This window comes from Mastomys coucha, unplaced genomic scaffold, assembly GCF_008632895.1.
Source record: "Mastomys coucha isolate ucsf_1 unplaced genomic scaffold, UCSF_Mcou_1 pScaffold12, whole genome shotgun sequence".
Lineage (NCBI taxonomy): Eukaryota > Metazoa > Chordata > Mammalia > Rodentia > Muridae > Mastomys > Mastomys coucha.
In genome coordinates this window covers 40,877,059-40,892,735 of record NW_022196894.1, presented here as the reverse complement: position 1 = coordinate 40,892,735, position 15,677 = coordinate 40,877,059, and the positions used below count along the sequence as shown (strand labels likewise).

At 38.7% G+C, this 15,677-nt stretch overlaps 1 protein-coding gene across 14 annotated transcripts in view; it reads right to left on the bottom strand.

The window, feature by feature from the left end:
* Positions 1-15,677, bottom strand: part of Zbtb20 (zinc finger and BTB domain containing 20) — a 737,287-nt gene that overhangs the window by 496,096 nt on the left and 225,514 nt on the right. The gene's annotated exons all lie outside the window — the stretch shown is intronic.

The window sequence follows — 15,677 nt, the reverse complement described above, 5'->3', positions numbered from 1 at the left end:
GAGAGAGGGAGAGAGAGAGAGAGAGAGAGAGAGAGAGAGAGAGAGACTCACTGCAGTTACCCTTCATGCTGCTTAGGGACTCCTATTTGAATGTGTCACATAGGCGAAATGTACCAAAGCTTACTCCTAGAGATAAGCACTGTGGCTTTGCTGGCATTGAAGAGGGTATGTGGGAATTGTAAGAATCTATTTTTGAGCACTGCATCTGTGAGACATATGAAATTCATTTGGCCAAAACAGCATTGTAAAACTAGCATTATCGAGGGACCTTTTCCTGGGAGAAAAACTTCACAGTGATTATGTAGAGGACTTGTAGGGAGGTGGTGGTAGAACATGAATGAGAATGGGTGGATAGATTGCTTCCAACTGCATCTTACTTACACTCCGCTTCCATAGCACTTGGTGATGGTATGAGCAAAACTCTGAACTCACTATGGTTGGGATGCTTTAGTTATATTATGACACACCCACTGAGCCAAGTGTGGGTACCTTCTCTGGGGCTATCTGTACCTTGGGGGACTTCAGAAAGTACTTCCAGAATGACTCACTACTCAGTGCACATTAACCAAAGACATCTTGCCAGTGAGATAAAATAAGCAGCCCAGATACTTTCTAACTTCATGAGGTAAAGTATCTCATTGGCAGAATCATTCTCATTTTCCCTAATCCATACTCCACCAAACCAATGCATAAAGAATAGGAAGAGAAAATAAACATAAGAAAAACAATTAGCCAGTGCACTCTTCAAAGCCTGTAACATTATCTAGAACAACAGCACGGCCATTGTTTGTGCTGCTCAAGCCCTGCATGTTTGCTAGCTTACCCGATGTCCTGAGGGAATAATAAACTAAGCAGATTAGATGGAGACTGATGTGTTCACGCCATCACTGCCTCGTACAACACACACACTGTTCTGAGTGTCTGAACACATGCAGGCAGGTAAACCCAGAAAATGGGCACTCCATGTTGGCAGGAGGAGAAGAGGCTGCCAACAAACAGGGCCTGTTTATTATTTAACAGTTGGTACTGCTAGAGGCCTGGCACAGCTATAGAGCACTCTCTGTTTCACTGCAAGTCAGCCTGATTATGAGAGCGTGTGAGCCAAATTGTGTTTACCATAGTCTGTGAGAACTTCAGTGCCCCCAACAGACATGGAAATTCTTACAATAGCTCTCATCCAAACAGAAAATCATCCCTGAGATGGAGGTAAAGGGCTCCATGTGCTTAAATCTTGTCTCATCAGCTGGCTGTGGGTCTCCCCATGTATTTGCTTTTCCCTTGCTCAAGATAAATCATTTTTTTCCAATGCCACAGACTCTAACCCTCTGCTTTAGGTTGCTTTACTTTGAGACCTAAATGAACCAAATACCATGAGAGTCACCCACCACCTACTTGTACTGCTTAAGCCATCATGCAAGTATGACTTTCCAGCCAAAGCCTCTACTGCCCAGGACAGCTACCCTCTGCTTCTCCTTCACCAGGACTGCCTCTGCAGTCAGTCTCTTGTCTGCCAACACGGGCCACAGGTGGATGCCTTCCTACAAATCCAATCAGCGGGATAATGTGCTACTATCACAAGAGTGGACCTTAATGACAAAGAGCCCTGCTTAGATGGTCACCCCATTAACTCTAATTCGATTATTCTGCCCCAGCAGAACACTTGGCTTCACAACCACAGATGGCACCTGCCCAACAGGAAACCTGTAGAGAAAGTACTCACATGTGGTTCGTATGTTGTCAAAATATTAAATTTGATGTTAAAAAAAATACATGTGTCATAAGAACTCAGAGGCACTGGCTCCCTAGGAAAACCTTCACTGCATTATTTTTAAAGGCAAACTGTGGCCCAGAGCACAAGATTGCTGTGTTAACCAGGCAACTTGGATGATCTAATCAATATTAGGTATAAGACCCTGGGATTTTTGTCTTGCATATACAACTTAAGCAGTCTTTGAAAGTTTATATAATTCATTTCTATACAACTGCTTATATATTCAAAATAAAACTGGCTACAAAAAACTAGTTCAATATTATGAACATGAACAATATCTTGGACATATTTTATCCTTAGCCACGAGTAGATATCACCAAAATACTTCTAAAATTGAAAATAAAGACAAACCACTTATCTTACTCATGGCTATATAAGCTAAATTTTTGTTATGTGTCCTTTTTGTTTGTTTGTTTTGCTTTATTTTGATTTGCTTTTCAACACGGGGTTTTTCTATATAGCCCTTGTTGTACTGGATCTCACTCTGTAGCCCATGCTGACCTCAAACTCAGAAATCCACCTACCACTGCCACACTAGTGCTGAGATTGAAGGTGTGAGCCACTACTGTATGGCTTGTTCTTTGTTTCTTAATTGTAGCTACCATACATATGCTGAGTCACACAAGTATGGTTGGCTTTAAATAATCTCTCAATTTTAAGTGCCACTCAAGGAAAACAATGTTATCATTAAGTAAAAGTATAATTTTATATTTCACACTATTATGGTTTTCAATGACAGTAGTTATCTCTAGGTTATAGATTATGTTCTTCTAAATTAAACAAAACTTAATAATCAAGAAATGTATGCACAACCATAGCTGATACCGAGTTTCCCCTTGGTTTAATCACTTCCTCCTCTGACCTAGCAAACTCTAGCCAGGAGCCTCCAAATCTCCTCTATATAACAATGCTCAAAACATACCAGAAAACGGTCTCTGCCAGTGTCACAAAGGGAAAGATGGTATTCCAGCCATGAGCAAAACAAACAGGTAGGAAGAAGAGCATAGTGTTCTATGTGTAATGATGCTGCATTCTAGAGGGGGCTGTGAAGGACACACACACACACATGTACATGCCATACTATGTATATATACAGGTATGTATATATTTGGTGGTAGTTCTTCAACCTGATTGTCTTACTTTTCTTACAAAGTAAGCTTACAATGGAGCTATAAAGTTTACTTTGTAGCTTTTTTGGTAATTTTGATTTACTTAAATTCACTTATCATATTGAAAGTTTTAAGTTAATCTAAAGAAAATATTATACTTACCTTAAACTTAATTCATTTCTTGAGTTAATTCTCCAATTATTTTTTACTTTTATGTATTTGTGGGTGTTTTTTTGTAATTTATTAATTGTCAACTGATACTAGATTGTTTAGCTTTTTATTCTCTTAAAAAGAAAATAAATTCTGAGTTATTAATGCATCCTTTTTAATTTTCTTATTTATAATTTCTAAATTTATTTTTACAAAATTCTTCTTTCTATTTTGCAGATTCCTGTTGTTCTTCCTTCACCCATCTTGCTGAGTTGAATGGTAATGCATTCGTTTTCGCTTTTTCTAGTAGTCAGAGTGGCTAACTTTATGGACTCCAAACAGTGTTTTATCTATATCCACATGTTCTCATTTCACTTTAAATTCTATAATGTTTCTATAAAAAATAAACTTAATTGAAAGGGTTTATTCTTGGTGCTAGTGCTGGGACTGAATAAATAAACTAGTGCTGGAGACCCAAGACTTGACATGGTACCCAAATGCTCTATCACTAAGCCATATCTCCATACATTTTAAAACTGAAAAAAATTATTTTCTCATCATAATTCTAGTATGTGTTTGAAGTATCTTTCTCCTTCTCCAACTCTTTATTTCTACTATTCATTTTGGCTCAATGGTAGCTTTTCTTCCTCTCCTATTTCTTATTTCTTTCAGCCAGCTTCACTTCTGTTTATTGTCACCATCTCTCTGATTCTGCATACCTAACTTTGGACCTTTCATTTTAAGATACCACAATGTCTTCTATTTCTATGCCACTATACAAAACATGCATTATGTCCTGTACTGTTTCGTGCTATACATCTGGTCTACCTCTATTTAATGTTACTTAAGCCTTCTTGTAAGCTGTGTGGTGATCCAAAAGAGGTTCCATTCTATTGCCTTATACAATGAATTAACTCGATCAACTCTGTACCAAAGAAGGAGGAGGAGGACTACAACAACGACGACGATTACGAGGATGAGGGGGGAGAGGAGGAGTGAGAGGAGAGTTACCAAGTATTATATGATTTATGCTTTTTGATTTTGCCTGTCTTCCAAAAAAAAGTTCGGATGTGTCTCATTTTTGTTTGACTGTTGCACAGGAAGAGATGAAAAGAATGACATTTCCTGTTTATTTTATTTCCTCTTAATTGGTAAAAACACAATTTTAATTATTGGTCTTTCTCCAACCCTTTTCTCAACTAAGTGTTTGGCCATTTCTTGTCAACTGTAGTATCCGCATTCCTGGAACCCTGTATCACTGTTTTCACAAACATATTTGCATTTAATCAGGGGATTTTTTTTAAAACCACTTCTACACCAGACTTCCAGATGATGCTATAAAACCAAGCTGTGTTTCTAGAAGGACAAATAGGAAAGGAGATGGAAATTCCAAATCAGTATCTAGAAAGTCATCTCACGTGAAAAACAAACTTCAGTTCCCTTATCTCTAGATTGGCTACCCCATTTCATTTTCTTACAACAGGAGAAAAAAGCATTGTCCACTAGTAATCTTCCTAGCTAACTGTTTAAACATGTACTTACTTTTCTATGTGTGTGAGTGTTTTGCCTGCATATATATCTGCTTACCACATGTGTGCCTGATGCCTGCAGAAGCCAAAAAAGACTGTCAAGTCTCCTAAAACTGGAGTTACAGACAGTTGTGAGGTGCTAGGAGTTGGATCCAGGCCCTCCGAAATAACAGTCAGTGCTCTTAACCACTGAATTATCTCTTCAGGCCCTACATTCAAAAGTTCTTTGAAACATTAAACTGGAAAGGTATAATATGATTTTATATTTTCTCAAATAATTCAGTGAGTTGATCTTGCAAAAATATGCTATGTGTTGCAAGTGGTTCAGAAGAGGATTTCATTGGTAAAGTGTTTGTCATGTATACACAAGGACCTGAGTTTTATCCCAGGACCCATATGCCTGGCAAGATGGTGAGTGTTTATATAATCTGAGGGCTAGAAACAAAGATGTCAAAAAGATCCCTTCAACTCGCCTGGTTTGGTGAGCTCTAGGTTCCCTGAGAGACCTGATTCCAAACATAAAGTAGAGCTTCACTGAGGAAGACATCAATAACACTCTTGGTGCTTCCTGCTTCCACCACACAAAACTAAAATAAAAGGTTCTGGGCTACTGAGCTCTTTCTATCACTAAACAAAGATTGCTCTAGCAAATAATCTAATCTACAAAGGACTCACTTCTCTTGTCTGTAAAACAGGAGGAGTACTATTTTCTTTCATTGCCTATTTCACATATGAGTTTTCTGTGAGTACACAATGAAGAAATGAATGGAAAATGATTTGTAAAGCAGAAGAGAATCAGGATTATTAACAGTCGATCCATAGAAAATACGATGTGTAATGGTTTGAATAGGAATGACCACATAGACTCATGCGTGTGTTTGGCCTATAGGGAGTGGCACTATTAGTAGGTGTGGCCTTGTTGGAATAAGTGTGGGTTTGTTGGAGGAAGCATATGAGTGTGGAGGTGGGCTTTAAGGTCTTATATGCTCAAGCCAGCCCTAGTGTGGCAATCTCCTGCTGCCTGCTGATAGAGATGTAGAACTGTCAGGTACCTCTCCAGCACCATGCTTCCCACCATGATGATAATGAACTAAACCTCTGAACTGTAAGCCAGCCCATAGTAAATGTTTTCCCTTATAAGAGTTGCCATGGTCGTGGTCATAGTATGTATGCATAGCAAAGGAACGTAACTAAGACTTTAGGATACTATAAAAATAATAAAGAGGTTTAGCCAGCACAAAAATGGACTGTTCTCAGTGAATCCTTTAGAAGAAAGACTCCCTGCTTCTTTTTCTCTGGTATGTTTGCACAGACCTTCTGTTCCATTTGTTGTAACTTGCACTGCTTAAGTCTGCTATGAAAGATGCGTAATAGTTAAAAGACAAAGCAGTCTGGGAGTCAGACTAGGTCTGAAAACTGGCTCTCAGCCTTGGGTCTTGTGTTCCTTGTTAAATATCCCTGAGATGAGAGAGTACTGTCAGGAGGAAAATATTAGATTAAATCTATATAGAGACTGGCATAAGTTATGGCTTCAATAAATGGATCACAAAGTCAAAGATACTGCATAGTGTAACATAGTATGTATAGTTCTTGGAATTCAACAAGACTCATTTGTTTCCTTAAATGCAGCTTGGTTATGTTACATTCCTAATATAGGTTTAGAAGCACCTCAGACTGAGACACTGCAGAACAATCTGTGGAAGTTCTTAATTCACTTACTCATTTCTAATCAGGATGCCTTTTTTTAAAAATGGAACCACAGATATTTGCCTTTCTAAATATTTTTATTTGTTTCTATTTTTAATTGTTTCTCTCCAGTAACCACATAATTTCAACAATTTGATTCTACTGACTTCTACCTCTATGGACATTAGAGACTTTATACCTTGGAAGAACATCAGAGATTACTTTTATGTAGTTCTTATATAGTGCTTTATGATTCATGAACAGTTACCATTTCTAACATACATCTTCAAAATACTAGCATCTGTGGATGTGGATATTGTTACTGATGATGGGGAAAGCTACAGAAAACAAAATGGAATGGAGTCACTGCCAGGCCATCCAATCCCTGGCCAGCAGAACAAACACAGACACACTCAACCTCACCCTCTGGTTGGCTGTCAGCCTTTTGAGCTTGACTTTCACAAGGAGGAAAGAACAATTATTTGAGGTAGATCTAATTCATATTATAACAATGGTTCTTTTGTTTTCATAATAAGTAATAGCAAGTCACAGAGGACCCTGGGATAAGAAGGAAGAACAGGGGTCAGAAAAACCAAGGTGAGGGGTAGAGAGCAGGAAAACTGTGAGGAGATAAAATTGGGAAACTAGGATCCTCCTCCATCATTACAGGAGAGAATTACTTAAGAACAAAGGCTGCCTCTCTTCTGTGGCCTCTACCAAAACCCTGTAGGAAAGAAGGTGACTGCTGAGTCTTCATTTGGGGAGCAGCAGGAGAAGGAATTCTCTCCTTAGGTAAATGAGCCTCTTCCTGACAGCTGTGGGAAGACATGCCTGTGCCACCAGGCCTTTTAGAAAATTATGCCTGAAATAACTAATGATTAAAATAAGATAAAATCAAATACACACACATACACACACACACATACACACACACACACACACACACACACACCCCTAGATTTCAAAGAGAAACAGTTGTAGATAGAATGACAACTGAAGCTTCCTGTAAATGTTCTAGTATTTTTAAAGAGGTGTGGAGCACTGGAATACAGTCTGGGAAATGCCCTGAGTTATGAGTTTTTGACTCTTGATTTTAATTTCTACAATTTCCTTGTGTAGCTGTGTGGTCTTACAAAAATGATTTACCCTCTCTGGAATTCTGATCTTTCATATTTAAAATGAGGGGTTTGATTATTAAATGATATTTACGATCCCTTCTAGAGATAGAAATTTCCTAACCTATAATAATAATAATAATAATAATAATAATAATAATAATAATAATAATAATAGCTTTACCATGTGCAAAGGATGTCTACATAAATTGTCTAATTGGTTTTGCATGACAGTGCTGAGGTAATATTAGTATGATCATGCCCATTTTTAGAGGAGAGATTAAGAAACCGCAAAATGGTAGAGCTGGCATTGAACAGATGTTCCCAAGAGGAAAATACCCCTTCAGTAAAAGAAGCAGCTGATGCTAACAAGGATAACTAACAGCAGATAATTTAGAGCACAGCCCTTGTTTAGGGGTACAGCGATTTCTAGATGCTGCATTGGGGGATGATAATCTACCATGTGGAATGTTATCTGATGATGTATTTATCAAAAAAAACTAATAAAAAGAAAATTAAAAAAAGATACAATAATTGTTACTGCACTACACCCTAATGAATTATTGTGTTCAAGGTTCCCACAAAAAAAGTAATATTATACTCGGCTTATGTTTTAATTGATTTATTAATATTTTATCACAGGAATGTAATTTAAGCTCCTCATGATTTAGATCTCATAAACCTTTAGCATTTTGCAAATTCAAATTCCAATTTAAAGCCAGGGCGAGCAATTAACTTTTCTATCATCTTGTCAGGGGAGAAGGTTCGTGTTTAATTTGAGACAAAGTGACAGAAATATATATACACTGTATGTATTACTCCAATTTAATTTATGAGTCAGCACCATCCACCTTCAAAACGTAGATTTAATAGAAAGGGAGGAAGAAAGGGCCTTGCTGTCCTGATAGGGCTGTGATATCTGTCCTGAATTTGTTACACACACACACACACACACACACACACACAAGTGCCTGGCTTTCTAAGCTTCCTGGGCAGCTAGACTTCGGGCTTATTTTCACCTCTTTTGTTTTAAGAGCCTTTTCCCAATTCTTCTTTCATGCAGCATGCATTCCAGAGGATATCAGAAGGGCTTCCTACCCTGCCTCATCCTCTGCTCTGACTGCCCACCATGCAGAGAGCCTTTCTTTGCGGCTCTCCACCCCTACAGGCTTTTTCTGAACACAGATAAGCCAGACACCATGGTAAATACTTCCTGGAAATCATTTCTTCATCACTTTTCTCATTTTTCCAAAGCAATCTTTTAAGTGATCTTTACCTAAAAACAAATTAACAGCAGCAACAAAACCCCTCCTTACAACCTAATTTTCATTTGCACGTTATTTACTGCAAATAAACCAGTGGTACTTTCCAGTGATCTTTGAAAAATTATTTAAGGATAGGGTAGGAATAGATAAGTTAAAATGATGAAGGCAGTGAGGTAGGTGGGGGAAGACCTTCCCTTTGGTGGTTATTAAACTCTGGAACCGAGCTGCAAAGAGGTGAAGGAATTCTTCCTAGCCCTGTTATCCTATAATTCACCAAAGGCGCACAATGCTCTATGCTGATGAGATGACTTACATGACATCTCCTCCCTGGTTCAATCAAAGGGAAGCAATTTACATCTCAAACCAGTTCTCTCATCAGTGGGACATAAAAACTGCAGAAGAGAGACACAGCAAATGTGCTTATTTATACAGCACCAACTCGGTTGCCACTGTTCTTTATTATTTTCCTTCCCTCCCTCCTTCCCTCTATGGTGGCCATTTTGAATAGGATGCTTTAAACTCTAAAGTGAAAAAAAATTTATAAGACTAAGGACAATTCTAGAAGAAAATTAAATGAAGATTTCTTGTCATCCTGAAAACAATCACTGGGCCTTGTGGTACCTAGCCAATTTTTTGTTCCATTGAAAAGTAAAATCTGATTCCCTTTGCAGGCCATATGAAAAAATTAGAAGACAGTTAATAGAAAATTCAGAAAGGAGCCTGACAAATGTTTATTTGCTTCCTAGGCATATAATGATGTGCTACATAAGTGAATATAGTGCATTTGTCAAAAAAAGGTTATGCCAAATTAGTGTAAGATTTTCATTCATAAAACAAATTTATTTTAGTAATGGTCTCTATTAATCTTAGTTAAATTATGTTGGCTACTTTGTACTTGCACAAGACAGTGAAAACAACCCAAATGCATTTACTGCACCTGCTTAAATGCAGTCTTATGTCTAAAAATCTATCACAGGAAGGGGGGCAAGCTCTCTCAGACATGGCTTTTAGACAGAATATGGGATTAGGCAGAGGGGTTTAAATACAGGAGGTAAAGCGGTAATCATATTCATCAAGTACACAAAGAAGCAAAGACAAGAAGCTCCAGATAATTCTTTTTAGTGGACTCACTAAAATAACAATAACAGCTTGATGAAGAGAACATGATTGTGGGAAGCTTGTCCATTTTACATTTTCTCTTTACATCATGCAATAAAAAAGGAGCACCTGCAGGCTCTGCATGTGAGGGTATATGTGTGTGATGCTAGAAAGACTCATGGGACACCAGTTTCCCTTAGGAGCTCCCAGACTAATCTCCAGGGCACAGCTCTGCCATCAAGCCACACTGAGCCCTCAGCAATCTCTGTGCAGTGCAAATGCCCTCCCCAGGCTGCACACGCAGGCTTTGCTTTACATTTTTTATTCAAACACACACACCGGCATCTTATCACTTTAGACTTGCAGGTAAAACAGTCTTCTTTGTCCTGAGTCTGTTGAGACAAATTACACCCAAACCTCAAGTGCCTGGCATCACTTGGTGGCTCTGCTTTCCTGAGAGACAGCAGCCAGCTGCAGCATGACTGCTGTGGTGTCCTATTCCTTATCCAGGAAAAAAAAAATTGTTGTTAACAGCACATCACGGGTCTTTGAAGTGCTTGAGAAAACCATAAACTTAATTACATTGGAGGGCTGGTGTGAGATCTCACATGAAATTTGAGCCTTAGTTATTAAAAATAAAAATTGCATTTACTAAATGCTTCTTACAGTAAACCAGTCAATTTCAAACTTGGAAGATTATATAAGATAAACTGGTATTTTTAAAAATAGAAAGTCCATGGATTTTTAAGACACATCTCGATTCTTCTCCTTCCTTCCTGCTGCTCCTTCTTTACTTCACTGTTTCTGTGTTCTCCTACCTCCTCTTCCTTCTCTGACCCACTCCTTTCCACCTTTCCTGTTACACTATTTACCACTAATTTGGAGGAGTAGATGGTAAAATTTGGGTATAAAAACTTTATTTTTGTTTCTAAGTCCATGCACTTTTCTAGTGTAAGTTGGTAATTTCAGAGACAAACAGATGGCTTCTTATAACTTGCTTCATTAGTTTGTAGCTAGTTTTCAGGGATCAGGGCATTTCTAAACATTCCTATACTGCTGTCCAATATTCTATACTATAGTTTGTGACAAGCTCTAAGCAAAGATGATCCTCTGTGAATGACTGCAGTCACATCTGTAAAGGCACACAGTGACTGACAAAGGAGTCCATACACCATGTGCAGGCTACCTAGCAGCAGCAGTGACACAGCATGACACACATGTTCTTCCTCACTGTTCTGCATGTCTGTTTTCAAAACTAAGGCTTCAAATAATCTTCACAGATGACAGAAGTCAAAGGCCTAAGCCATGTTTGTGTCCTACAATTATAATTTGTATAGTTTATATATTATTATTAACATTTACATACCATTCATAAACTCCGACAAAATTAAGATCTGATTGTTGTACAAAGTAATTGACTATAAGCCTCCACTGAGGAGGTAAGAACATAAAAGAGGTTTTAAAAGTGAGGTTTAAATTTTTCTGTGAACCCAGCCACAAACCCTTTGATCTACAATGGTATCCAGCCTGCAAGATATGTTGATGGCACAAAGCTTGTGTGATTTGACTTTATGTCCACTCCAGAAGATGGAACCCACACTCAACACTGCCTGAGTAACCAAGAACCTGTGACTAGATAGATAGTCAAAGTCCTAGGGGAAACCCAAATATTTCTGGTCTTTGAAAACAAAAGCAATGACAGGCCATGGCTCCTGAAGACAGTTTGCTATACTTGAAGATCAGTGTGGTGCTCACTGGACATCAGAAAAGGTTCCTCCTAGAGGCCCTTGGCCCTGTTAAATTTCTATGCCCCAGTGTAGGGGAATGCCAGGGCCAGGAAGAAGGACAGGAAGCAAGAGAGGGTGGGTGAGCGGAGGTGGGGGGGGGAACAGGGTTTTTATTTTTATTTTATTTTATTTTATTTTTCAGAGGGGAAACTTGGAAAGGAGATATCATATGACATGTAAATAAAGAAAGTATCTAATAAAAACATATTTGCTTAAAAAAAAAAAAAGCTTCCTCCTGCAGCAGCTAAGAATAAATACAGAGAACCACAGCTAGACAGACATTAAAGACCTTGGGACAGTCAACCCTAAAGGATTGTCTCCATCAAATCCCTCCAGTCAGGGATCAGGGAACTCTTCAAAAGAGGAGGCAGAAAGCTTTTCAGTGCCAGAAGAGATAGAGGCCACCAAGGAAACAAGGCCCTCTAAATCAACAAAACAAACTAACATATGAACTCAGAAACTAATGATGTGTGCACAGGGCCTGCATGGGTTTGCATTAGACGGGGTCCTAGAGCTGAAAGGAGAAACAGACACATGACCCCATCCCTAACCCAGAAGTTATATCTAATTAATAACCACTTACAAGTAAAATTTTGATTTTTCTCCAAGGGAGTCTTACTAGAGAGACAAACTCCTATTGAGGGTAGGCTGAATGTCCAGTAGACTGCTTACTGAAAGTGAACTTGCAGGCATTTTTGAAGGGTTTCTGTCTCATATCAATGTCAGGGCTTTTTTTAAAAAAAAAAATTATTATTTTTTATTTTTTTAAATTTAATTTATATTTATGTATTTTCTCTTTTTATCATTCAAGTCTCTGGGCATATATTATGGCTTTTAGTTTAGTGTTTTTATTGGATTCCTGAGAGTATGAACAAATGGGTCTCTGCCTCTATGTCTGTTTCTTGTGCCTTTTCTTGGTCTCTTTTCCTTACGTTTGCTTTGTCCTTTTCTAAGGTATTATTAGGTTTTGCTTTATCTTGGTATATCATATTATATTATATTACTTCTGTTTTCTAATGAGAGACAGAAAAGGGCTGGTTCTGGATGGGATGGGAGGTATGAGTGAATGAAATAAAGAAAAAAGAGAGAAAAAGGACATGACTGGTCCTGGGTTTGGGCAGTAGACGAATGGGGAAAAAAAATCAAGAAGAAAGGAAATGACTGTGCCTAGGAATGGTGGAGGAGAGTATTTATGATAGATATGTGGGACAGCATAACCAGAGGCAGCGCCATCTTGGAGAACCCAGAGTGGACATGACCATACTATCTGTGCCATGTGGGGAGTTGGGAGGAAAAGCAAGAGGGGAGTGCTGGGGAACAAGGTAGAGTCACAATTTTGGCATTTTGGTTTCTTTTAAAAAAACACATAGAAATATTATAAGAATATATTTCCAGGTGTATGATATTGGCCACTTCAGATTGTCCATAGCAGCTGAGTGTGATTTACCTCATGATCTAGCAGTGATGTGATTTTGCCAGCTACAGAGTCTGAGACTGTGTGACTTTAGAACTCCACTACACCCCTAATCAGCAAGAAGTAGTCTAACAATAACATCACTCCCTTTCTGACCCCTGACTTTATTCAGGGATCTCTCTCCTTCCCCTCTATCCCTTTTTCTCTCTTATCTACTGTTAGGAGGTTGAAGAATGGAAGAAAAAGGAGAAGGGTGGAAGAAAGAAGAACCTACACAGTAGCTAAAGAAAGAAGAAATACAATCAGGTACAATAGCCAGGAGTTCAAAAGGCACAAAGAAAGCCTGTAACCAAAATGTTTGCATTATACAGAGAGAAGCTGTCCAGCCCCCTGTGCTGGAGAAGTTTAGGGTAGGGGGCAGGGCATGCCAGGGAAGGGGGCCTTTTAACATGCAGGGACTGTGGGATGCAGGGAGAACCTGAGGGTCAACTCCACTCTGACATATTAAATAGGCACCTCAGACATTTGTCCCAGGTTTGAAATCTAATAATGAGAAAATGGGAGCAGTAAGGAAGAGGAAACCATAATTAGGGGATAAAAGCTATTTTCAATAAGAGAAAAAACCAAACAACTATGGCTTAAGTTTTTCAACATACAAAATCCATCAAGGATGTTTGCCATTCTACTAGAAATGTCCGTATTCCTAGAAAACTAAAAATTTCCAAGACAGAATAGTATTAAAAATTACAATAGCCTAGCACATAGCTTCATGACTGCAACCATTGCTATCTAATAGAGAAGGCTGAAAAGCAGGGCCAGACTAGCACAGGGCCTCCCTCTGCCTTCATGGGTATGAGCCAGTGGTGAGGACAGGAGAGAGACACCCACTAAGTAGTTTAGAGACAGGGATTCTCAAAGTGAACAATTCCTTTTTTGTCCTTGGTTAGAAGCAGGAAATGTCCTTGGTTCTCAGACCAGGAGTGGCTCAAGGGAACTCTGATTTCTTATCTGCTCATAAATGAGCACCCTGCCTGGAGGCTGTTTGTGAGTACTTAGCAGCTTTGGAACCAGATTTCTGGATTTTCAAGGTGAAAATGGACTGTATCTACTCCCCAATTTCAGCCCACCTCATAAATAATTTTAACATTACTGCCTCACAAGGGGAGGATGGTATAACAGTCTTAATTAGGGCTTTTTTAAAGCCCATTAGGCAAAGCTATTTCGTCTTGGTTGAAGGAAGGAATCAACCTCTGTCCTTTTGTGCAGGAGACTTGACATTCTGACTAGCTCTAAAGACTGAACCATCATCACATACCATTATCTCTACCTTTAAGAATTAATACATTTTCAACAGCCAATGGCCTGGCCAACAGATCTTTTGGTAAGGAGGCTGCCACTCATAAAGAATGGTTCACCTGTAACTATATGGAAGAGACAGGAAGAAAAATCATCTCTTTAGTCATCTCCTTTTCCTTCCCCAAAACTCCATACTTCCTGTAGTAGTGGGAACTGCTGCCATATAGCCATGTTTTCTACTGAGAATAGAAACTATTCTGTTTCTGTCCTCTCTTTTCCCTTAGATGCTGAGCATACTATAGGCACTCTAGACTTCTATTTTTCCCTCTGAAGATATAACCCTAGCAACACTCCACCATGTAGCAGCTTACCAACATGTCTTCTCCTTGTTTTCTTTTCAATCTTCCTTCTTCAGGCAGTTTATCTGCCCTGGTGTTTTTCTTTAAAACTCTAATAAATTTGCCCTCAAGTTCTACCTCAATCCTTAAATTCTTTTACTAACCAGAATAAGAATCCTGAGCTGAGGCCCAGGAGGTTCTCTTCAAACTTTCTGGTCAAACTGGCTATCTTGGGACATTCTCTCTCAGTAGCACTCTGAATGGTCTGGTCCTGTCAGAATACAGAGTCCTTTGACATCTGACTGAAAATGTTCATACCTTTTATGTTTTTTACTAAAATCACAAATATCATGAGAGAATCTTACAATGTGAAACTGGAAGTCACATTTTAAGAATATGTTGTTCTCCTTCAGCCATTGAATACATCTATCTTAAAAGTTTGCCATCTCCAACCTTAAATAACTTTATTTTGTTTCTTTCATGACATTGTTCTTTGCTAAAATTATATGTTCATTATCTATCATCTTTCTTCCTTACTAAAATAGAGGCTATGGAAGCCAAGTTTAGGAGTATTCTGAATCATCCATAGGAGATAAAATGGATGGTTGGTGCTCACTATAAATTTGTTCAGTGAATAAAATAGTGTTAATTTATTCTCCCTTAAATTTTACAGCTTAAACTCTAAGCTCCTTAACAGCTAAGGAGCACAGTGATGATCCTTAAAACTCTGGAAGGTATAGAAAGCTATATGAAAAACTCACATTCCAGGAAAAGTACATTCCGACCTGTTCTGAAATTACAGCTTCTGGATATGAAACATTTGTGGCCTGCCCTTTAGTCAGGCTAAAGCATGGATGAGAGTAACTAAAGAGCCAACAGCAGCACCACACACACAAAACCAACCTTTCACTCTCCCACCAACTAGTTCTTCTTATCCTTAGAATCAAAGTGAGTTGTTACTGCCCCACGCATACACTAGCTAACAAGAAGTGGTAAATATGAGAACTTTGGAACCCATTGCATTTGGGGTACCTGTTAGCATCCAGAACCGGCAGCAGATATATGGGCGGGTCCACAGACCTGTTGCCAGAGCAACGGCCACCATATTCCCAGAATCCA